We start from the raw sequence: 24,637 nt of genomic DNA on the forward strand, positions 1-24,637 counted from the left end.
AAAAGGGTAATATGCTAATTAGACTGGACATCTTCCAGACAAACCCACAGTGGCTGCGAGGGCAGAGGGCAAGCAAACATAGCGGGGGCTGTGAGGCCAAGGGCAGACCGCCAAGGAGGCCAGCAGTGGCAGCAGCAGAAGGGTGATAGGGGTAGCGCCTTCCCCTGATAGGGCTGGTCACCTCCTACAGAGGGAGGCCAGACTGTGGCTTAGGCCTGCTCCCAGACTGTGAGGGAGGGAGGCCAGGCTGAGGGACCCGCCAATGTCTTGGTGCCTGTGGCCAGCCAGAAGAATGGAAGCCTGGGTTCCAGCCATAGGGTCCTGGGTGCGGGGTACAGGCAGAGGTGGTTAGGGGTGATCAGGTAGGCAGGGGAGCAGTTAGGGGAGATCAGGGGTCCCAGGTGCCTGCGGCTGGCCCAGGTCCCAGGTGCCTGCGGACGGCTAGAGGTAGGAAGCTGGTTAGGGGTGATCAGGCAGGCAGGTAAACAGTTAGGAGCCAGTGATCCCAGGTCGTGAGAGGGATCGGGCCTAAATTGGCAGTCAGACATACCCCGAGGGTCCCCAAATTGGAGAGGGTGCAGGCCAGGCTGAGGGGACATGCACAAATTTCATGCACCAGGCCTCTGATAATTTTATAATAGACCAGCATTATTCAACTTAACTGAATGGGCTAAATTATTTAGCTGGTGATAGGTATCAACTGGCTCCATCTGCACATGAGAAACACCTTTCCATCATCACCATCAAGTGGACAACAATTATCAGCTTGTAGTTACAGACACAGAGTTCTCCCAACTCAAACCTGTTCCCATTTCTAGAAAAGCAATTGAAAATGCAGGTCTTGCCAAAACCAGTTTGGCTCAGTGGATGGAGCGTCGGTCTGCGGACTGAAAGGTCCCAGTTTCAATTCTGGTCAAGGGCATGTACATTGGTTGTGGGCACATCCCCATTAGGGGTTGTGCAGGAGGCAGCTGGTCGATGTTTCTCTCTCATCCATGTTTCTGACTCTCTATCCCTCTCTCTTCCTCTCTGTAAAAAAATCAATAAAATATATTTTTTTTTTAAAAAAGAAAAGAAAATGCAGGTCTTCCTGATAACAGATCATTAGTATTTTTCATTTATTAAGTTGGCATATATCAAGGTGTACTGCTTATCTGGCATTAGTCACATATTGCTTTGAGACATATTAATGCTTAAATTGTCTCATATTACATCAGGCAAGCTCATTAAGGGCAAAAGCTATGTCTTATGCAACTCTGTACCTGCCATAACACACTATTCAGCAAATAAAGGCACCCCAAACAAGAAAAAAGAAAAGAACACCATACCCTCCAAAAAAACAACTCTGCTAGATAAACAGCTGCCTGATTTTCCATTTGACTTGGGGTTCCTACAAGGCTGGAAATATATATTATATTCACTTAACTCTTTGTATGAACTAAAATAGAAATATCTATCTCATAGAAATATAAATAGCTACTTTATCACCTATAAAGGCAGAAAAATAAAATTAAATGTTCATCCTATAACTCTTTAGTTTTGAAATAGTATTCCATTTAAAAGTAAATTTTTCTGATGACATACTATATGCCAGATACAGAGACAGTAAAAGAAACAGACTGTCAAATAACAGTGGGGAGGGGAGGGAGATAAGAGATCAACCGAAGGACTTGTATGTATGCATATAAGCATAACCAATGGACGAAAAACACTGGGGAGGGAGGGCATGTATAGGAGTGGGGGGGTAGGAGGATGGGGATTGGTAAGGTATATACACATATAATATCTTAATAAAAAAATGAGAAAAATAAAAAAAAGAATACAGAACAAAGTAGAAGTAAATAATAAGATGAATTTAAAGCCACACACACACACACACACACACACACACACACTATCACATTAAATGTAAATAGACTAAATTCTTTAAGGAAAAACATTTTTTCAAACTAAATTAAAAGAAAACCTAACAATATGCTACATACTGAAAATGTTTAAATACTCATCAAAAGACAGCTGATTCAGCTACCTTAATATCAGAAAAAATAGACCTTAAGATGAATAACATTACCAGTGATAACAATGAGTCCTTTTACCAGTAAATCTATATGGATAAAATAAACAGTCCCAAAACTGATAATGCAAAAATTGACATGCCCCACCCCTAAAAAAAAAAGAGAGAGAGAAATCAAGTGTCATGCAATAAAGGGACAAGAAACCAAATACAGTAGGTCCTCAGGTTACATCAAAGATTGGTTCCTACAGCGAGACATAACGTGATTTCTGCCGTTAATTGGAACCCACCTACATAAGCACCTACTATGTCACGTCACTCACATTGAGCACATACACAGCAGTAATGAAGTGAAACAGTAAAAAAAATTTAAAAGAAAGATAACAATCCCTGACCTTTACTTGTGGTAAATAAATAATAATAAAAAATAATAATAAAGCACATATGTACATACATGGAAATGATGGAACTTTATTTTATATATAAGTAGGAGATGACGACATAACTACAAAACAACATATGTCAAGTCTGATGGAACCCGAGGACTGCCTGTATATCTATTTCTGGAATTCCAGAAAGAGATAAACAGAGTATCCTATAGAACAAAACGCTAATATGCAAATCAACTGAACAGCAGAACAACTGGTCGCTATGACACACCCTTACCACCAGGAGACAGACACTCAAAACAGAAGCTGCTCCCTGGGTGGTCCATGAGCTCCCACAGGGGTAGCACTGCTCAGCCAGAAGCCAGGCTTAAGGCTGGCAAGCACAACAGCAGCAGCACTAAGGACCCCATGGGGGATCCAGCAGGGAGTGGGCCTAAACTGGTAGTCAGACATCCCCCGAGAGGTCCCAGACTGCAAGAGAGTGCAGGCTGGGCTGAGGGACACCCCACGCCAGTGCACAAATGTCATGCACTGGGCCTCTAGTATGTAATAAAATAACAACAGAAGAAAATTTTCCTACCCTAAAATAGATTTGTGCATTCAGAACAAAAGGAGTTACAAATAAAATAAGTCACATCATACATACATTTTAAGTTAAAAGAACTCAACCATATATGAAAGAGTATAAACTAATATAAAGAGAACAAACCGGAGCAGCCTCTAAAACGAGGAGCAGCAGAACATGGCACCGAGGCCACCATCGACACAGCCGGGCTCCCGGAGGCCGGGGCCGCGCTGAGGGCGCCCCGCTTGAGCGGAAGGGAGAGGGAGAGATAAAAACATCAATGATGGAGAGAGGATCCAAGATGGCTGCTCGGGTAGACATCTAACTGCAGCAGCACACAACAATTTCAATGGAATACAACTAAAATGTAGAGTGGACATCGCCCAGAGCTACAGGTAGTCGACTGACTGAAAATTCTACAACAAGAAGGAAAGAGAAAACCAGAAGGAAAATCAGAGGAGCTGAAAAAAAGCCTAAGGTACGGAGACATGCTGCTCGCCCGGACGCACGCGCGCGGAGAGGTCGCAGCCGGAGAGGAGGAGAGGGCTGGGTGCTGCCTGGCGTTCCCTAGCAGAAAGGAAATAAAACCCCCAGCCTGGGCTGAACCCCCGAACCGGCAGCGCTGAGCCCCAGTTATGGGCCAGACCCTGGGGACCCAGGCTCCGGCAGGGGGAGACGGGGCTGTGAGGCGGGAGACGGGGCTGTGAGGCGGAATCCCGGGGGAGCAGCGAGGAGCGGGGCCCACGGAGTCGCGACTGAATGTTGACTCTGATGCTGGATTACCCTAGCCGGAAGGAACACGGCCTCCGGCAGCGCTGAGCCTCAGTCCGGACTGCTCTGAACCCCAGTTCTGGGTCAATCCCTGGGGACCCAGGCTCAAGCGGAGGGGGATGGGGCTGTGGGGTGGAGCCCTGGGAGAGCGGCAAGGGGCCGAGCCCCAGGAGTCGCGCACATTGCTTGCAAGGGAAGGAATGTTGACTCTGATTCGGGATTGCCCTGGAGGGAAGGAAACAGGAGCCCCGGCCGTGTTGGGCCCCAGTTTCAACTGCTCTGAACCCCAGTCCTGGACCAGACCCTGGGGACCCAGGCTCGGGCAGGGGGAGACGGGGCTGTGAGGAGGAATCCCAGGGGAGTGGCGAAAAGCGGAGCCCCCAGAGTTGCGCGCACTGCGCGCAGAGGACAGTCTGTTGACTCTGATCCTAGACTCCCCTAGTGGGAAGGAGAAAAAAAAGCTCCAGACAGGAGGAATGCAACAGGGAGCAGGAGCCCCGGCCGGATACCGGCCAGCCAGGCGCTGGCAGGGAGCCGGGCGACGGGGCCCCCAGGGGGGGGGTGTCCCCGAGCCTTCGACCTCTGAGTGCGGGCAACGGAGCCAAGGACGGGGGCTGCTTCCTGGGCGGCGCCGACCCTGGCATCAGGCTGAAGCAGCACGGGAGCCCGCGGAGAACAAAGGGGTGCCACAGGCCAACCTGCTGAGCTCCCAGGACAAGGAGGAAGAAACCAAAGAAGTTCTCAATGTGAAGAAATCAAGGGAGCGTAAAAGATAGTAAAATTACTTAAGAAAGAATACAAAGAAGATCTTGAAAAATCAAAGACTAAGTCAGAACTCAACTCACCAGCCAACACTGCAACATAAATGCGTTTAAAAAAAAAAAAAAAAAAAAAAAGGACAATGTTGGAACAGCGGCGGCCAGGCCTAGAGTGGCCAGGCACAAGGCAGTGGCAGCTGGGCCCGGAGCAGCAGTGGCCAGGCCCCAGAGCAGCAGCAGCCAGAACCAGAACAACAGCCAGCACTGGAGCAGTCAGACCTCGGGCAGTGGCAGCCAGGCCTGAGGCGGAGGCAGCCAAGCCCAGGGTGGCCAGTCCAGAAACACCCAGACCCGGAGTGGCCAGGCCCAGAGCAGCCGGGTTGGGAGCAGCCAGGCCCAGAACAGCAGTAGCCTAGCCCGGAGCATCCAGGCTGGGAGCGGCCAGACTCGGAGCGGCCGGGCCCGGGGCAGCGGCTGCTAGGCTGGGAGCAGCCAGGCCCGGAGCAGCCGGGTAGGGTGCGGCCAGGCGTGGAGCAGCAGCTGCCAGGCTGGGAGCGGCCAGGCCCGGAGCAGCCGGGTATGATGCGGCCAGGCCCGGAGCAGCAGCTGCCAGGCTGGGAGCGGCCAGGCCCGGAGCAGCGGCTGCCAGGAGGGGAGCGGACAGGCCCGGAGCAGCCGGGTTGGGTGCGGCCAGGCACGGAGCAGCGGTTGCCAGGCTGGGAGCGGCCTGGCCCGGAGCAGCGGCTGCCAGGAGGGGAGTGGCCAGGCCCGGAGCAGCCGGGTCGGGTGAGGCCAGGCCCGGAGCAGCAGCTGCCAGGCTGGGAGCGGCCAGGCCCGAAGCAGCGGCTGCCAGGCTGGGAGAGGCCAGGCCCGGAGCAGCCGGGTCGGGTGAGGCCAGGCCCAGAGCAGTAGCTGCCAGGCTGGGAGCAGCCAGGCCCGGAGCAACGGCTGCCAGGCTGGGAGCGGCCAGGCCCGGAGCAGCGGCTGCCAGGAGGGGAGCGGCCAGGCCCGGAGCAGCCGGGTCGGGTGAGGCCAGGCCCGGAGCAGCAGCTGCCAGGCTGGGAGCGGCCAGGCCCGAAGCAGCGGCTGCCAGGCTGGGAGAGGCCAGGCCCGGAGCAGCCGGGTCGGGTGAGGCCAGGCCCAGAGCAGCAGCTGCCAGGCTGGGAGCAGCCAGGCCCGGAGCAACGGCTGCCAGGCTGGGAGCGGCCAGGCCCGGAGCAGCAGCTGCCAGGCTGGGAGCGGCCAGGCCCGGAGCAGCGGCTACCAGGCTGGGAGCGGCCAGGCCCGGAGCAGCGGCTGCCAGGCTGGGAGAGGCCAGGCCCGGAGCAGCGGCTGCCAGGCTGGGAGCGGCCAGGCCCGGAGCAGCGGCTGCCAGGCTGGGAGCGGCCAGGCCCGAAGCGGCCGGGCCCGAAGCGGCCGGGCCCAAAGCGACCGGGCCCGGAGCAGCCGGGTCCAGAGCAGCCAGGTCGTGTGCGGCCAGGCCCGGAGCAGCAGCAGCCAAGTCCAGAGCAACTAGGTTGGGAGCGGCAGTGACCAGACCCAGAGCAGCTGGTTGTGGAACAGACCAGAGCAACAGAGGCCAGGCCCGGAGCAGCCAGGCCCTGAACAGCTTGCTCCTCGCCTGCCCCCGCCCCAAGGCTGCCTCTCAGACATGGCTGAAAACTTTTATGGGAACTTGAGGGTCTGCTGAATCAAGTGATGAAGGCTTAGATCTGGATGTGTTGAGTTAGTATAGCGCTGGGGTGTTGATCTGTGAGTGCCTTGGGTGGGGCCTGGATGAGGCTGGTTGACCTATTTGGAAATGTCTTTTGTGTGAAATGTATCATTGGGCATGTGGAGGTATTATTGATATGAGAAAATGCTAAGTAACTGATTTACTATCTGAAAAGGGATTTTCTATCGGGGAAAGGGAGGGAGGAAGAGACTGAACATAAACTGCAACTATGGATGAGGACAATGGGGGATGGGGAGGGGGTGGAGGGTGGGGTGGGAACCTGGTGGAGGGGGGAAGAAATGAGGAACCTTTGTAATAATATGAACAATAAAGATTGATTCAAAAAAAAAAAAAAAGATCTGGCCTATGATTTCATCATTGAATAATCACCTCTCCATTACAAATGATAAGCTTCAGAATAAAATTTAAAAAATGAGCCATGCTCTTCACTTTACACTTCTTGGAAAACAAAACAACAATACCTGTCTATCTAAAAAGCCTACTTGTTGAGGATCCAAAAGAGCAGTGGAACAGGTGAACGTTACACTCACCTTCTCCCAGTATTGACTAGAATTACAACTAAAATAGAGCAATCAACCTGAATAACCAACTGAAGACTAGCTGAAGAGAAGTCCTATAACCAAGGATTTCAGAAGAAGCCACATCGAGACTGGTAGAAAGGGCGGAGATGAGAAAGGGTTGGTCCTCTTCCATGAGCAACAGCTCAGATTCCAGAGGGATATCTCAGCTGAAAATATCCCCCCTAAAAATTGTGGGGTTTAAACGCAATGCCAGGATAATCAACCCAGAGCACCAGACCAGGGAATATGTGCCCACGTAACACTTGTGTGCTGGGAGAGAAGGAAGTCTGCTAAAGACACAGTATGCCCTCCTATAGGGCCAATGCCCAAAATCTTGTTTGCAGGTACTCAGCCTGAGCTATAGTGGAGGGAGGGCCAAGCAGACTACAATTCATGAGGAGAGACTAGGGTTTATAAGCTCTAGGGTGAGAGTTGAAGGGACAGCCTCCAGATACCTTGTGCTAAGTGTGAGAAATTCTCACCTGTCCTAATTAAAATAATGAACTCAGAGATATAAGTATGGCAAAAATAAGACCTGTAATACGTTCTCGAAAGTAGGTGTTAATCTGGTTGTACAGGCACACATGGAGTAGCAATCACAGCCTATTTATCCTCAAGGTGCAAGAGAACTTCCTCCAGTTCCTCACTGGCTGAATACTGCAGGCTTAAAAGGTTCCTCATAGATCACCTAGGTCTTATTGTCTCCCATTGGACCATTTAAAAAGATTGGGCTAAAGCCTTTTCTTGTTGTCCCCACCTCCCCCTGTCTAGTTGAGGCAGGTACCCCAGGGGTTTCCACTATGATGCTGGCTCATGTACACAGTTCTTGGTTCTTATATGCTCTTCTCTCCTCCCTACATTCTGTTTGCCCTGGACAAATTCAGTAACTGTTTCAATTAAAAGTTAACTATGCTGGAGATGAATCACAGAGGCCTACTTCCTACATGAGTCACTATGGCACACTACAGATGCTGTTTTATTTGGGTGGAACACCCCTCCATACAGCATCAGCCTGAGGGAATTGACTAGCCACACCCTCCAGAATCCCTGTTGACCCACTATGGGAAACAATGTGTTCTATTGAATAGGCTGCATAGGGCCTGGTTGTCAGTAACTGAGTTGTGCGGCACTAGGGCAGGGCCATTCCCCCCACTTTCCAGTGAACCTCAGGGGAGATCTACTAGCTCTCCACTCTCCAGATTCCTAGAGGGCCCCACCTTCCCAATTCCTTGTGGCTCTGGCCTGCCAAGGTCTAGGCAGAATGCAGACCACCAAAAAGCAAGGATTCAAGAAAATGAAGATAGTTTGGGGCAACATAAAGCATGACAAATTTGCATCATATATATATATATATATATAGAGAGAGAGAGAGAGAGAGAGAGAGAGAGAGAGAGAGAGCACGCACGTGCGCGAGCACGCACCAGGATCCGTAACATCCAAAATGACCAAACCGATGACCTAACAATGGAAGTCAGTCCTGCAATCAGTGATAGGTGGCCACGGAAACCCAGCACTGAATGCCATGTTTGCTGGCACAATGGTGACCCAGCACTAACTGCCAAGGGGGCTGCAGATCAGGCCTGGAGAGAGACCTGGAAAGAGAAGCAGGGACTGATCCGCAGCATCCATGGCAGCTACTGATCAGCCCTTGCCTCTCTTTCACTCCGGGCCTTGCCAGCAGCCCCACCTCTCTGATCAGGCCCAGAAATAGGCCCGGAGATACTGACTGGCATAGAAACTGACCAATCAGAACCTAACCTGGGTGAACTGTGAAGGCAGAACCTAAGGTGGGGGCTAAGGAGGGGTTTTAAGGGCAACAGCTGTTTGGTGTAAGGTGTAAGAACGCAGCTCAATTTTTTAATGACTAGTTTGGCAGCATAGTGCATATAGCTGGCTATCAGTCCAGATATAGGGATTATGTATTTTTGTCTGCCAAGAACATCTCATCCTGCTGAAAAAGGGCCGTGTGTGTGTCGTGTCCCCCCCCCCACCCCATTTAAACAATCCTATTCTATATAATCTATCTATACAACAAAAGGGTAATATGCTCATTAGACTGGGTCGATTGGCCATCTTCCGGACATCCAACTTCCTTCTGGACAAAGCCATGGTGGTAGGGGCCAAGCAGAGGCAGTTAAGGGCTATCAGGCCAGCAGGGGAGGGAAGTTGAGGATGCGATTAGGCCAGCAGGGGGTTAGGGGCAATCAGGCAAGCAGGAGATGGCTGTTGGGGCAAGATCAGGCTGACAGGAGATGGTAGTTAGGGGTGATCAGGCCAGCAGAGGGGAGCAGTTGGGAACAAAGGGGTCCCAGATTAGAGAGGGTACAGGCTGGGCTAAGAGACACCCTCCTCCCTCTTCTCCCTAACCCCGTTCAAGAATTTCATGCACCAGGCCACTAGCAGGGGTATAAGAAGGAGAGAGAGAAAAAGGAGAGCGGAACAAGGGATCAAGATCTATTTAGTAAAATAATAAATGAAAGCTTCCCTAAATTGGTGAAGGAAAGAGACATACAATTCAAGGAAGCACGAAGAGTCTCAAAAAAGATGAATCCAAAGAGGCCCACACCAAGATGCATCATCATTAAGATGACAAAGGTTGGAGAGAGGATCCAAGATGGCTGCTCGGGTATACACCTAGCCGCAGCAGCTCACAACAATTTCAAGGGAATACAACTAAAATGTAGAGTGGACATTGCCCAGAGCTACAGGTAGTCGACTGACTGAAAACTCTACAATAGGAAAGAGGGAGAAAACCAGAAGGAAAATCAGAGGAGCTGAAAAAAAGCCTAAGGTACGGAGACATGCTGCGCGCTCGCACGCACGCGCGCGCGGAGAGGTCGCAGCCGGAGAGGAGGAGAGGGCTGGGTGCTGCCCGGCGTTCCCTAGCAGGAAGGAAATAGAACCCCCAGCCTGGGCTGAACCCCCGAACCGGCAGCGCTGAGCCCCAAGTTATGTGCCAGACCCTGGGGACCCAGGCTCAGGCAGGGGGAGACAATCCCGGGGGACGGCGAAATGCAGGGCCCCCGGAGTCGCGCGCACATGGCGCGCAGAGGACTGAATGTTGACTCTGATGCTGGATTACCCTAGCCGGAAGAAACAAAGCCTCTGGCGGCAGCTCTGAGCCTCAGTCCAGACCGCCCCGAACTCCAGGTCTGGGCCAGTCCCTGGGGACCCAGGCTCGGGCAGGGGGAGACAGAGCTGTGAGGTGGAGTCCTGGGAGCGCGGCGAAAGGCCGAGCCCCCGGAGTCGCGCACACTGTGCGCAGAGGACAGTCTGTTGACTCTGATCCTGGACTCCCCTAGTGGGAGGGAGAAAGAAAGCTCCAGACTGGAGGAACGCCACGAGGAGCAGGAGCCCCTGCCGGACACCGGCCAGCCGGGCGCCAGCAAGGAGCCGGGCGACGGGGCCCCCAGTGGGGGGGGTGCCCCTGAGCCTTTGACTGCTGAGCGCTGGCAACGGAGCCAAGGACGGGGGCTGCTTCCTGGGCGGCGCCGACCCCGGCAACAGGCTGGAGCAGCGCGGGAGCCCACGGAGAACAAAGGGGTGCCACAGGCCAACCTGCTGAGCTCCCAGGACAAGGAGGAAGAAACCAAAGAAGTTCTCAATGTGAAGAAATCAAGTGAGAGCAAATGATAGTAAAATTACTTAAGAATACAAAGAAGATCTTGAAAAATCAAAGACTAAGTCAGAACTCAACGCACCAGCCAACATTGCAACATAAATGCGTTTTGTTTTGTTTTTAAAAAAGAAAAAAAAAGGAGAAAAAAGGGACAGAATGTTGGAACAGCGGCGACCAGGCCTAGAGTGGCCAGGCACAAGGCAGTGGCAGCTGGGCCCGGAGCAGCAGTAGCCAGGCCCCAGAGCAGCAGCAGCCAGAACAAGAGCATCAACGGCCAGCACTGGAGCAGCCAGACCTGGGGCAGTGGCAGCCAGGCCTGAGGCAGAGGCGGCCAAGCCCAGGGAAGCCAGTCCAGGAACACCCAGACACGGAGTGGCTGGGCCCGGAGAAGCCCGGTCCAGAGCAGCCGGGTTGGGAGCAGCCAGGCCCAGAACAGCAGTAGCGAAGCACGGAGCATCCAGGCTGGGACCGGCCAGGCTCGGAGCAGCCGGGTCGGGTGCGGCCAGGCCCGGAGCAGCGGCGGCCAGGCTGGGAGCGGCCAGGCCCGGAGCAGCTGGGTCTGGTGTGGCCAGGCCTGGAGCAGCGGCTGCCAGGCTAGGAGCGGCCAGGCCCGGAGCAGCAGCTGCCAGGCTGGGAGCAGCCAGGTCCGGAGCAGCCGGGTCTGGTGTGGCCAGGCCCGGAGCAGCGGCTGCCAGGCTGGGAGCGGCCAGGCCCAGAGCAACAGCTGCAGGCTGGGAGCGGCCAGGCCAGAAGCAGCTGGGTCTGGTGCGGCCAGGCCCGGAGCAGCGACTGCCAGGCTGGGAGCGGCCAGGCCCGGAGCAGCCGGGTCTGGTGCGGTCAGGCCAGGAGCAGCGGCTGCCAGGCTGGGAGCGGCCAGGCCCGGAGCAGCGGCTGCCAGGCTGGGAGCGGCCAGGCCCGGAGCAGCCGGGTCTGGTGCGGCCAGGCCCGGAGCAGCGACTGCCAGGCTGGGAGCGGCCAGGCCCGGAGCAGCCGAGTCTGGTGTGGTCAGGCCTGGAGCAGCGGCTTCCAGGCTGGGAGCGGCCAGGCCCGGAGCAGCCGGGTCTGGTGCGGCCAGGCCCGGAGCAGCAGCTGCCAGGCTGGGAGCGGTCAGGCCCGGAGCAGCCGGGTCTGGTGCGGCCAGGCCAGGAGCAGCGGCTGCCAGGCTGGGAGCGGCCAGGCCCGGAGCAGCAGCTGCCAGGCTGGGAGCGGCCAGGCCCGGAGCAGCGGCTGCCAGGCTGGGAGCGGCCAGGCCCGGAGCAGCCGGGTCTGGTGCGGCCAGGCCCGGAGCAGTGGCTGCCAGGCTGGGAGCGGCCAGGCCCGGAGCAGCGGCTGCCAGGCTGGGAGCGGCCAGGCCCGGAGCAGCCGGGTCTGGTGCAGCCAGGCCAGAAGCAGCGGCTGCCAGGCTGGGAGCGGCCAGGCCCGGAGCAGCGGCTGCCAGGCTGGGAGCGGCCAGGCCCGGAGCAGCCGGGTCTGGTGCGGCCAGGCCCGGAGCAGCGACTGCCAGGCTGGGAGCGGCCAGGCCCGGAGCAGCCGGGTCTGGTGCGGCCAGGCCCGGAGCAGCAGCTGCCAGGCTGGGAGCGGCCAGGCCCGGAGCAGCCGGGTCTGGTGCGGCCAGGCCAGGAGCAGCGGCTGCCAGGCTGGGAGCGGCCAGGCCCGGAGCAGCAGCTGCCAGGCTGGGAGCGGCCAGGCCCGGAGTAGCCGGGTCTGGTGCGGCCAGGCCAGGAGCAGTGGCTGCCAGGCTGGGAGCGGCCAGGCCCGGAGCAGCAGCTGCCAGGCTGGGAGCGGCCAGGCCCGGAGCAACCGGGTCTGGTGCGGCCAGGCCAGGAGCAGTGGCTGCCAGGCTGGGAGCAGCCAGGCCCGGAGCAGCGGCTGACAGGCTGGGAGCGGTCAGGCCCGGAGCGGCCGGGACCAGAGCAACCGGTCCCAGAGCAGCCGGGTCGGGTGCGGCCAGGCCTGTAGCAGCAACAGCCAAGTCCAGAGCAACTAGGTCGGGAGCGGCAGTGACCAGACCCGGAGCAGCTGGTTGTGGAACGAACCAGAGCAACAGAGGCCAGGCCCGAAGCAGCCAGGCCCGAAACAGCTTGCTCCTCGCCTGTACCTGCCCACGGCTGCCTCTCAGACATGGCTGGAAACTTTTGCGGGAACTTGAGGGTCTGCTGAATCAAGTGATGAAGGCTTAGATCTGGATGTGTTGAGTTAGTATAGCGCTGGGGTGTTGATCTGTGAGTGCCTTGGGTGGGGCCTGGATGAGGCTGGTTGACCTATTTGAAAATGTCTTCTGTGTGAAGTGTATCATTGGGCATGTGGAGGTATTATTGATATGAGAAAATGCTAAGTAACAGATTTACTATCTGAAAAGGGATTTACTATCGGGGAAAGGGAGGGAGGAAGAGACTGAACATAAACTGTGCACCTATGGATGAGGACAATGGGGGATGGGGAGGGGGCAGAGGGTGGGGTGGGAACCTGGTGGAGGGAGGAAAAAATGAGGAACCTTTGTAATAATATGAACAATAAAGATTGATTTAAAAAAAAAAAAAAAAAAAAGATGACAAAGGTTAAAGACAAATAGAGAATCTTCAAGACAACAAAAGAAAAGTGCTTAATTACCTACAAGGCAACTCCCAAAAGACTGACAGCTGACTTCTCAATCTCAGAAGAACATTTCACCAGAAAGAATTGGTGTGAAATATTCAAAGTGATAAAAATCAAGAACCTACAACCAAGACTACTTTACCCAGTATATCATTTAAAACCAAAGGTCAGCCCTGGCCGGTGTGTCTCAGTCAGAGCATCATCCAGTGCACCAAAGGGTCATAAGTTTGATTCCTAGTCAGGACACATACCCAATGGTAGGCTTGATCCCTGGTCGGGCACATGCAAGAAGCAAGCAATCGATGTTTCTCTTTCTCTTTCTGCCCCTCACCCCCCATCACTCTCTACCTCCCTCCTTCCCTTTCCCTTCTTCTCTCTCTCTAAAATCAATAAAAACATATCCTCATGAGAGAATTAAAAAGAAAGAATAAAATTGAAGGACAAATAGATTCCCAGACAAGAAAAGCTAAATAAGTATAACAAGAAATGTAAAAAGGGTTGAGGAGTAACAAGAGGAAGAGAGGCAGGACCCAAGGAAGAATGAGGGGGCCCAAGAGGAGTTAGGGGAGGAAGAGAAGGAAAAGAAGGAAATAGAGGAGAGGAGGGAAAGGAGGAGTAGGACTGGAAAGAAGAAAAGAGGAAGAAGGAGGCACAGGAAGAAGAGGAGAAAAAAACAGAAACATAGCTAAAAGAATAAAATGACAAGTACCTATCAATAATCAATTTAAATGTAAATGGCTTAAATGCTATAATCAAAAGATATAGGGTAGCTGAATGGATAAATAAACAAGATCCATATGCTGTCTATAAGAGGTCCCGCCCCAGAATAAAAGATACAGACAAAAAGTAAAGAGATGGAAAAAGGTATTTCATGAAATGAAAAAAATTTTTAAAATAGGAGTAGCAATACTTATATCTGACAATACAGATTTTAGGGCACTACATGGTGATAAAGGGAACAAGCCAATAAAAAGGTACAAACTTTATAAACATTTATGCATCCAACATAGGAGCACCTAAGTATGTAAAGCAAATCTTGATGGACACAAAAGAAGAGATTGACAGTAATGCAGTCAAAGCAGGGGACTTTAACACCACATTGACATCAATAGATACATCTTCCAGACAGAAAATCAACAAGGAAACGATGGCCTTAATGACACACTGGATCAGATGGATTTAACTGGTATCTTTAGAGCATTTTACCCCAAAGCAGCAGAATATAAATTCTTTTCAATTATACATGGGACATTTTCTAGGATAGACTACATATTAGGACACAAAATAAGTCTCAATGAATTTAAGAAGATTGAAATCATATGAAGCATCTTCTCTAACCACAATATGAAACTAGAAATCAATTATAAGAAAAAAACTGAAAACACACAAACACATGGAGGCTAAAAAACATATTACTAAACAACGAATGGTTTAACAAAGAGATCAAGGAAGAAATCAAAAGATACCTTAAAACAAATGAAAATGAGAATACAACAACCCAAAATGAGATTGACAGTAATGCAGTCAAAGCAGGGGACTTTAACACCACATTGACATCAATAGATACATCTTCCAGACAGAAAATCAACAAGGAAACGATGGCCTTAATGACACACTGGATCAGATGGATTTAACTGGTATCTTTAGAGCATTTTACCCCAAAGCAGCAGAATATAAATTCTTTTCAATTATACATGGGACATTTTCTAGGATAGACTACATATTAGGACACAAAATAAGTCTCAATGAATTTAAGAAGATTGAAATCATATGAAGCATCTTCTCTAACCACAATATGAAACTAGAAATCAATTATAAGAAAAAAACTGAAAACACACAAACACATGGAGGCTAAAAAACATATTACTAAACAACGAATGGTTTAACAAAGAGATCAAGGAAGAAATCAAAAGATACCTTAAAACAAATGAAAATGAGAATACAACAACCCAAAATGAGATTGACAGTAATGCAGTCAAAGCAGGGGACTTTAACACCACATTGACATCAATAGATACATCTTCCAGACAGAAAATCAACAAGGAAACGATGGCCTTAATGACACACTGGATCAGATGGATTTAACTGGTATCTTTAGAGCATTTTACCCCAAAGCAGCAGAATATAAATTCTTTTCAATTATACATGGGACATTTTCTAGGATAGACTACATATTAGGACACAAAATAAGTCTCAATGAATTTAAGAAGATTGAAATCATATGAAGCATCTTCTCTAACCACAATATGAAACTAGAAATCAATTATAAGAAAAAAACTGAAAACACACAAACACATGGAGGCTAAAAAACATATTACTAAACAACGAATGGTTTAACAAAGAGATCAAGGAAGAAATCAAAAGATACCTTAAAACAAATGAAAATGAGAATACAACAACCCAAAATCTATGGGACCATCCTAAAGACAGAATTGAAGCTATAAGATGGCTGATTAGGACCCTGAGGGCATCATCCCTCTCCAACAAATGGTGGCTCAGGAGCTGGGGCTGTGGTCACCTCCCTCTTCATGATTCCCCTGGACATGGTGAAGGCCCACCTCCAGTCTCAATGCCCCTCAATGACCAGGGAGCTGATACCTCCCTTCAGACTCTGAAGCCTCTCTTACACCAAATTGCCCTCCTCTCTCTAACCCACAAGGAAGTGTATCCTGTACTGCAAAGGTATCTTGGAACCCCTGTACCTATGCCCAAATGGTGCCCACTATGCGATCTGGTTTCAGGACCCACTCACTTCACTGGCACTATGGATGTCTTTGTGAAGACTGTGAGATGTAAGGACACCAGGACCCTGTGGAGTAGCCTCCCAGCCACCATGGGGATGAGTATGCCAGCAACCACCATCTACTTCATGGCTTATGACCAACTCAAGGAATTCCTGTGTGGTCGAGCCCTGACCTCTGACTTCATGCACACATGGTGGCTGGTACACTGGCCCACTTGGACACCGTGAGTAAGGGGGTAAGCCCCTTAGAGCTGGTACGGACAGTTGCAGGCTAAGCATGTGTCATACCAGGAGTTGGATGCCTGTGTCCAAACCTCTGTAGCTCAGGGCAGCTGGCACTCACTGTGGCTGGACTGGAGAACCACTGATCTTCAGAATGTGCCCTTGTCAGCCCTGTACTGGTTCAACTATGAGCTGGTGAAGAGCTAGCTGAGTGGGCTCAAAGCAAAGGACTAGATATCAGAGCATCAGCTTTGTGGCTGGTGGCACCTAAGGGACAGTGGCTGTGATCCTGACTCTACCCTTCAATGTGATGACAAATTAACCCTAGGTTGCGCTGAGAGCAATTGACGCTGTGAGAGTGTCACTCCTACACACCAACTCCACCTGGCTGCTGCTGTGGAGGATCCAGGCTGAGTCCGGCACCAATGGACTCTTCATAGGCTTCCTCCCAAAGATCATCAAGGCTGCATCTTCCTGTGCCATCATGGTAAGTACATATGAGTTGGGCAAAAGCTTCTTTCGGAGGCTCAACCAGAAACAGCCTCTAAGCCAGTGAGAGGAGCAAGGGGATGAGGGCCCCATCTCTTTCATGGTTGGTGTGGGGCAGGAGGAGACTGAGACAAGTGCCTAGTCCTCAGGGGAGGAGGCCTCATTTTTCTTTCCAATCAGCACAGCACCAGGGGTACCAGCCCACCCCTTGGAGGGCCCACAGCTTTCTTCCTGCTGGTCCTGATCCCAAGCCCCAAGAATCATCACTTTTTCACCCAACACCCCAAGTTGAAGATAAAATCTGTTAACTCTCTCCTCCCCCTGCCCTCTCACCCATTTTCCTGTGTTTGTTGTAGGTGGGCCTGCCCCCAAGGACTACAGAACCCTGGCATGGCCAGTCTGAACCCATTGCTGTTAATTCACTGGGTGTAAAGATGACAAATTTAGGGGGGGAAAAGTGGGGGGAAGGAGGATCATACACCATGATCAAGTGGGATTTATTCCAGAGATGCCAGGTTATTACAACATCCACAAAACAATAAATGAGATACACCACAAAAATAAAATTAAAGATATAAACCACATGATCACATCAATAGATGCAGAATAACCATCTGACAAAATCCAAAATCCAAGTATGATAAAAATTCTCAGCACAGTGGGAATGGAAGAACTATATCTCAACATAATAAAGGCCATATATCACAAGCCCACAGCCAACATCATACTCAATAAGCAAAAACTATAAGTGTTTCTCTTAAGATTGGGAAAAAGACAGGGATGTTCACTTTCACCATTCTTTTTTTTTTTTTTTTAAATAAATCTTTATTGTTCAGATTATTACAAATGTGTTCCTCTTCCCCGCCTCAATTGCTTCCCTCCACCAGGTTCCCACCCCACCTTCTGTCCTTTCCCCATCCCCCATTGTCCTCATCCAAAGGTGCACAGTTTTTGTTCGGTCTCTTCCCGCACCCCCAGTCCCCTTTTCCCTGAGAATCGTCAGTCTACTCCCCTTCCATACCTCTGATTCTATTATATTCACCAGTTACTATTGTTCATCAGACTTTTTAATTCCCTTGGTTTTTAGATTCACTTGTTGATAGTTACATATTTGTTGATCATAATTTTTATCTTTATCTTCTTCCTCTTCCTAAATAACCCCCTTGGGCAATTCATATAATTCTGGTTTGGCGGTGATGAACTCTTTTAGCTTTTTTTATTTGTGAAGCTCTTTATCTGTCCTTTGATTCTGAGTGATAGCTTTGCTGGGTAGGTTATTTTTGGCTGTAAGTTCTTGCAATTCATCACCTTGAATATTTCTTGCCATTCCCGTCTGGCCTGCATGGTTTCTGTTGAGAAATCAGCTGACAATCGTATGGGTGTTCCTTTATAGGTAACTACCTGCTTTTCTCTTGCTGCTTTAAATATTCTCTTTGTCTTTTGCTCTTGGAATTTTAATTATGATGTGTCTTGGTATGGTCCTCCTTGGATTCCTTTTGTTTGGGGTTCTGCGGGCTTCCTGGATTTGTAAGTCTATTTCTTTCCCCAGGTGGGGGAAGTTTTCTGTCACTATTTCTTCCAGTATCCTTTCGGAATCTTGCTCTCTCTCTTCTTCTGGAATCCCCATAATTCTGATGTTGGTTCGCTTGAAATTGTCCCAGAGGTTTCTTACACTATCTTCAACTTTCTGGATTCTCTTATTTTCTCCCTTCTGCAGAGGAGTGTCCTCTGGCTCTTTGTGTTCTAAATCTTTGTCTTGATTCTTGTGATCTTCCGTTCTGTTTTTAGGACTTTGTATAATTTTTTTTTTCAGACAATGTTTTCTTCATTTCTAGTTGATCCCTTATTATTTCTAGTTGCTCCCTTTTCATATCCTCATAGGTCTCATTTATTTTATTGGCCTTTTTTAGGATATTCTTGAATAACCTTATAACTGTAGTTTTGAACTCAATGTCCAATCTTTTCTTTTCCTCCATCTCCTTCCTTTGTCTCCTTCCTCTGGTCTGCATTTTAGTTGTTTCCCTGATTTGATGGAATAGCTTTGTGTGCTAGGTGTTCTGGTAGAGAGCCCAGTAGCACAGCCTTCCCAGTTACCTGCGGTGGACAGTCTTGGTGTAGCCCTTTGTGGGCTGTGTGCGCAGTCTTGTTGTTAAGCCTTGCTTATTGTTGGTATCACTGGGAAGCATTGATCTCCAAGCCAATTGGCTGTGAGGATCAGCAGTGTCTCAGGTAGGAGGGTTCTGTACTCCACTTGGATAGGGAGGGGTCTCAGGGTGGCACAGACAATCTTTAGTTCCCTGTCAGTCTCGCCTTAGAAAAGTCCTGTTTGTGGAGAGTTTCGGAAGATTGGTTGCAGGCGCGCGCACCTCTTTGGTAAAGGCGCAGACAAGCTTTGGATTCTGGCCAGTCCCTCCTTAGAGAAAGCCAGCCTCTGGGAGAGCTTCCACATATGGGGGGGCAGAGTCTCGGGTTGGTGCAGACAAACTTTGTTTTCCCTTGGGCAACCTTTGTTTTCCCTCGGGTTGGTGCAGACAAACTTTGTTTTCCTTTGTTTTCCCCAAGTCCCGCAGTAATGGCCTCTGGCTTCACACACCTCCGAGAGATCTCTGCCCACTGCCTGACAGTCTGGCCTCTCCTTCTCTGGGGCAGTCTATCAGAGCAATAGGCTGATTCTGTTTTCCTCTCGAACAAGAAAGCCAGCCAAGCGTTAGCTGTCCGCCCTCTCCGTGCTGGGAGTAAGCCAGCAGCGAACTCAGCCCGGCCGGCCCTCTCCGCACACTGGGAGTAAGCCAGCAGCAATCTCGGTCTGGCCCTTCTTCTCCCAAGCCGGGAGTAAGCCAGCGCCTTTTCGTGCACACAGTTCTCCGTACCTTCACAGTTCCTGAGGTTCAGCGTGCCTTCTCTTCTCCTTCCCAGATGGCAGAGCCTCCTGTCAGCTAGCAGCCCGGCGCTTCAGGGCAATGCCTCCCCTGTTTTCCAGTTCTAAATTCAAATTTGTTGTGGTAGGCTGCATTCGGGTGTCTACCCTATGCCACCATCTTGGTTTCTCCCCCACTTTCACCACTCTTATTCAACATAGTACTGGAAGTCCTCACAGCAATCAGACAAAAAGAAGAAAAAATAAAAGGCATCCAAACTGAAAAAGAAGAAAACTCATTATTTGCAGATGACATGAGAAACCGAAAGATTCCACCAAAAAACTACTAGAACTGTTAAGTGAATTCTGTAAGTTAGCAGGATACAAAATAAGTATCCAGAAATCAGTTGCATGTTTGTAAACCAATAAAAAAAACAATCTTATTCAAAATTGCTTTGAAGAAATAACTCGAAATTAATTTAACCAAAGGTATAAAAGACCTGAAGACCTGTACTCGAAAACTTATAAGACATAGAAAAAAGTGAAGAAAATACAAATAAATGGGAGCATAAACCATGTTGATGGATAGGAATAATTAACAGTATTAAAATGTCCATTCTACCCAAAGCAATCTCTAGATTCAATGCAATTCCTATAGATATGAATGGCATATTCCAAAAGCTAGAACAAATAATACAACAATTTACATGGAACCACAAAACACTTCAAATAGCGAAAGCAATCTTGAGAAAGAACAAAGTTGGAGGACTCATATTACATGCTATCAAACTATACGACAAAGCCGTAATAATCAAAACAGGATGGTACTGGCATAAAAACAGACACACAGATCAATGGAACAGAATAGAGAGCCCAGAAATAAACCCACACCGATATGGTCAATTAATATATGACAAAGGAGGCATTCTACACAATGGGGTAAAGATAGTCTATTCCAGTGATCACCAACCTTTCAGACCTCACAGACCACCATTTATCAAATAGATCAGCCATCGCCAACCAGTGGTTGGCGATGGCTGATCTATTTGATATATTTGATAAATGGTGTTGGAAAATTGGACAAATAGCTTAAAAAAAAAAAAAAAAGTGAAACTAAACCTCCATCTTACACCATACACAAGAATAAACTAAAAATGCATTAAGCCCTGGCGGTTATTTCTCAGTGTTGGCCCATGCACCAAAGAGTCACAGACTCAATTCTCAGTCAAGGGCACATGCCTGAGTTGCAGATTCAATACCAGCCCTGGTTGGAAAGTATGCAGGAGGCAACCAATCAAAATGTCTCTCTCATATCAATGTTTCTCTCTCTTTCTCTCTCTCTCCCCTTGTCTATCGCCTTCTTCTCTCTCTAATAATCAATGGAAAAAATATCCTCCGGTTAGGATTAACCAAAAAAAATGGGTCAAAGACTTAAATGTTAGACTCAAAACCATAAAAATTCTAAAAGAAAACATAGGCAGTAAAATCATGGACATTTTTTTGTAGCAATATTTTTTCTGAGGAAACTCCATACTGTTCTCCACAACAGCTGCACCAGTCTGCATTCCCACCAGCAAGCAGTGCACAAGGGTTCTTTTTTCTCCGAATCCTCTCCAACACTTGTCATTTATTGATTTGTTGATGATAGCCATTCTGATAGGTGTGAGATGGTACTGCATTGTCATTTTGATTTGCATCCCATTTTTTGATTGGGTTATCTTCCTTTGGTTAAGTTGTATGAGTTCCCTATAAATGTTGGAGATTAAACCCTTATCTGTGATAACATTGGCAAATATGTTCTCCTATACTGTGGGCTTTCTTGTTTTGTTAATGGTTTCTTTTGCTGTGCAGAAGCTTTTTGTTTTGATGTAGTCCCATTTGTTTACTTTCTCTCTAGTTTCCATTGCCCTAGGAGCTGTATCAGTGAAGAAATTGCTTTGGCCTTTGAAATTTTGCTGTCTATGGATTCCTCTAGTATTTTTATGGTTTCCCTTCTTATGTTTAAGTTCTTTATCCATTTTGAATTTATTTTTGTGAATGGTGTGAGTTGGTGGTCTACTTTCATTTTTTTGTATCTGTCCAATTTTCCCAACACCATTTATTAGAAACTGTCTTGACCACATTGTATCTTCTTGCCTCATTTGTCAAATATTAATTGAGCATAATGGTTTGGGTCGATTTCTGGGTTCTCTATTCTGTTCCATTGGTCTATATGTCCTTTCTTGTAACATTACCAGGCAGTTTTGAGAACAGTGGCTTTGTAATACAGCTTGACATCTGGTATTAAGATCCCTCCTACTTTGTTCTTCTTTCTCAGAATTGTTGCAGCTATTTGGGGTCTTTTTTTTTATTCCAGATATATTTTTGGAGAGTTTGTTCTAGGTCTGTGAAATGTGCCACTGGTATTTTTTTTTTTAATATATTTTTATTGATTTTTTTACAGAGAGGAACATTGACCAGCTGCCTCCTGCACACCCCCTACTGGGGATGTGCCCGCAACCCAGGTACATGCATGCCCTTGACCAGAATCAAACCTGGGACCTTTCAGTCTGCAGGACGATGTTCTATCCACTGAGCCAAGCCAGTTTTGGCTGCCACTGGTATTTTAATGAGGAGTGCATTGAATCTATAGATTGTTTTGGATAATATGGATATTTGAATGATGTTGATTCTACCAATCCATGAACACAGTATGTTTGTTCTTTTATCTGTTTATATTTTCCTCTATCTCTTTTTTCACTGTCCTGTAATTTTCAGAGTACAGTTTTTTCACCTCCTTAGTTCAGTTTATTCCTAGGTATCTTAATTTTTTGGTGTAATGGTAAATGGAATTTTTTTTAAATCTCTCTTTCTCTAAATTTACTATTGGTGTATAGAAATTCCATAGATTTCTTGGCATTAATTTTGTATCCTGCTACATTGCTGAATTCATTTATTAAGTATAATAATTTTTGATGGAGTCTTTAGTGTTTTCTATGTACAGTATCACATCATCTGTGAATAATGACAGTTTTACATCTTCTTTTCCAAATTGGATACCTTTTATTTCTTCTTCTTGTCTAATTGCTATGGCCTGCACTTCCAGTACTATGTCAAACAGGAGTGGTGAAAGGGGCATCCCTATTTCATTCCTGCTCTTAAGGGAAATGGTTTTAGTTTTTGCCCACTGAGCAATGATATTGACTGTATGTTTGTCATATGAGGCTTTTATTATGATCTCTCTATTCCCATTTTGCTGAAGATATTTATTAAGAAAGGGTGTTGGATTTTGTCCAATGTTTTTTCTGCATCAATTGATATGACTATGTGATTTTTTATCTCTCAATTTGTTTATGTGATGTATCACGTTTACTGATTTGCAGATATTGTACCATCCTTGCATTCCCGGGATAAATCCTACTTGGTCATGGTGTATGATCTTTCTGATTTATTGCTGGAGCCTATTTGCTAGAATTTTGTTGAGTATTTTGGCATCTATATTCATGAGATATATTGGCCTGCAATTCTCTTTCATTGTATTATATTTATCTGGTTTTGGTATTAGGGTGATGCTGGCTTTATAGAAAGAGCTTGGAAGTGTTCCTTCCTCGTAAATTTTTTGGAATAGTCTGAGGAGGACAGGTTTTAGTTCTTTCTTGAATGTTTGGTAAAACTCCCCTGTGAAGCCAACTGGCCCCGGGCTTTTGTTTGCCGGAAGCGTTTTTGATGACTGCTTCAATTTCTTCCATAGTTATTAGACTATTGAGCTGTTTAGATTCTTCCTGACTGAGTTTTGGAAGGTTACCGTATTTTCCGGGGTATAAGACGACTTTTGAAACGGGTGGGGGGTGGGGGGGGAGTGTCAACCGAAAATCGGGGGCAAAAGACCAAAATTGCACAAAAATTACCTGCAGATCTTGACGGCAAAGTAAGTCTTTTCTTTGAAGTGGGGGGTAGTCTTATACAGCGAATATAGGCCTAAACCTATGTTTTAACTGTAAAATTAGGGGGTCGTCTTATAAGCCGGAAAATACGGGTATATTTTTCTAGGAATATGTCCATTTCCTCCAAGTTGTCTAGTTTATTGGAATAGAGTGCTGCTGCATTCTTAACCCACTTTTCACTTTAAACCTCCTCTGTACCAAACTAGTATTCAAGTATTTGATTAACTGATCTTAATCAAAATTGTTTATCATGTCTTAAAAGAATAGCATCTGTTTCAATTCCTATTTTTCAGTCAAATAATTGAATAAAATATTTAGCTTTTTTCTTTCAAAATAGAACAGTTTGAAAGTTTATGAATCCATATCTAATGAACATAAGCAGTGGTTAGAAGTCAGATAGTAAGTTGACTTGATTACTCAGTTCAATTTTCATTAAGTTAAAAATCATAAGCAGCCATGAAAGTTCAGACAATTATAAAGTTTTAATTGTTCCTATTCTTACTTATATATTGTTAAATTAATGAACCATTTATTTAAAAAGTATATAGCAATATTTAGAAAAGACATAATTAAATAATTACCAGAAATAATATAAGCCATCAATAAAAATCTAAAAAGATACTGAGCTCCATTTTAAAAATTAAAATTGGCCCAGCCAGTGTGACTTAGTGGTTGAGCATTGACCCATAAATCAGGAGGTCATGGTTCAATTCAGTCAAGGCACATGCCTGGGTTGGGGCTCGACCCTAGTATGGGACATGCAGAAGGCAGCCAATCGATGATTCTCTCATTGTTGATGTTTCTATCTCTCCCCCTCTCCCTTTCTCTCTCTGAAATCAATTAAGACATATTTAAAAAGTAAATAAAATAAAATTTAAAGAGATACAAATTTTCACCTATCAACTGGCAAAAAACTAAGAAACTAAAATAACTAGTATGTTGGGAAGGATGTGAGGAAACAGACACCCTCACTTACTTTGATAGGAGAGTAAGCTTTTTGGAGAACAAATCAAAAATGTCAAACATTTTCATACAATTCCACATTTACAAACTTACTCTATAGTCTATTTGAACATGTGCACAAAGATACTATGTAAGAGTGAGTTCACTGAATATATTTGCAATAAAATTTGAGAGCATCAAAAGGGAATTGCTTAAATAAGTTATGATCTATATAATAAAAGCCTAAGTGACCATTATGGCGCAAAAACCAGAACAGCCAGTTGTTATAATGCGCACTGACCACCAGGGGGTTGACGCTCAACGCAGCAACTGCTCCCTGGTGGTCAGTGTGCTCCCACAAGGGGAGCGCCGCTCAGTCAGAAGCTGAACTCACAACTGGTGAGTGCAGTGGCGGTGGCAGAAGGTTCTCCTGCCTCCGAAGAAGCATTAAGGAG

At 47.9% G+C, this 24,637-nt stretch overlaps 1 protein-coding gene and 1 pseudogene across 14 annotated transcripts in view; one reads left to right on the forward strand and one right to left on the reverse strand.

Annotated features, from left to right (window-relative positions):
• The window catches only part of NEO1 (neogenin 1), a 373,996-nt gene that overhangs the window by 334,615 nt on the left and 14,744 nt on the right, over positions 1 to 24,637 (reverse strand). The window lies entirely within an intron of this gene.
• Positions 15,816 to 16,544, forward strand: LOC311610086 (mitochondrial glutathione transporter SLC25A39-like; annotated as a pseudogene). Its single transcript has one exon. The product of its transcript is annotated as a mitochondrial glutathione transporter SLC25A39-like (transcript).

This window comes from Pipistrellus hanaki (assembly GCF_964339955.1).
Source record: "Pipistrellus hanaki genome assembly, chromosome: 1".
Lineage (NCBI taxonomy): Eukaryota > Metazoa > Chordata > Mammalia > Chiroptera > Vespertilionidae > Pipistrellus > Pipistrellus hanaki.